Raw genomic sequence first — 835 nt, 5'->3', positions numbered from 1 at the left:
CACACACACACACTCACACACACTCACACACACTCACACACACTTTGCCTTCAAACAACATAAATGAGCTCCTCCAGCCAATCATCACACACCGACCACAGTGTGCTCCATGCTGTCACGTTTACCTTCTTGCACTGAGCTGATCCAGGATCTGCTTCCATCCAAATCACAGTCACAGTCACCTGAATGTGTTGTATGTTGTCAGGTAGACCCCACAATGACTGAAGTCCTGTAAATGCATGTAAACAAATCTATGACAGTCAGTCTGTCCTGTCCTGCTGCGTTCCTATTTCCCTTCAGAGCAGCTGCTCACAGGGACGTGATCATTGACCCTGAAGATCCTCTGTGGGATTAAAACAGGGCAACATGCTGGGGGGCTGCGTCCTCATACCTACTGTTACTGATTTATATTAAGATTTAAACATCTAGCTGGTGTTGGTGTGGACAGTAACCTTCAGTAATAGTAATGAATCAGCTACAGGTAGCTTGGTGTTCATCTGAACAACAAACTGGACTCATAACTCAGACGCCCTCTACAGGAGAGGGCAGAGCAGGCTGTACCTGCTGCAGGGACTCAGGTCTTTTGGAGTGGAGGGCCCACTCCTGAAGACCTTCTGTGACTCTGCGGTGGCCTCAGCCTTCCTTTACTCTGTGGTCTGCTGGGGCGGCAGCATCTGTGCTGGGGACAGGAAGAGACTGAACAGGCTGATCAGGGCCAGCTCTGTTCTGCCCTCTGGACCCAGTGGAGGTGGACAGTGACAGGAGAACGGTGGTCCCTGTTGGACAACATCTCCCACCCCATGCAGGAGACTGTCAAAAAATAATATAAAACAGT

General features: G+C 49.9%; 1 protein-coding gene across 1 annotated transcript in view; it reads left to right on the top strand.

The window, feature by feature from the left end:
• Window positions 1–835, top strand: part of LOC102201968 (activin receptor type-2B-like) — a 15,245-nt gene that overhangs the window by 8,385 nt on the left and 6,025 nt on the right. The window lies entirely within an intron of this gene.

The sequence above is a fragment of the Pundamilia nyererei genome, unplaced genomic scaffold (genome assembly GCF_000239375.1).
Source record: "Pundamilia nyererei isolate P.nyererei 1_Seehausen unplaced genomic scaffold, PunNye1.0 scaffold00299, whole genome shotgun sequence".
Classification (NCBI taxonomy): domain Eukaryota; kingdom Metazoa; phylum Chordata; class Actinopteri; order Cichliformes; family Cichlidae; genus Pundamilia; species Pundamilia nyererei.
The sequence above is the reverse complement of the archived record's forward strand: the minus strand, read 5'-3'. Positions and strand labels throughout refer to the sequence as shown.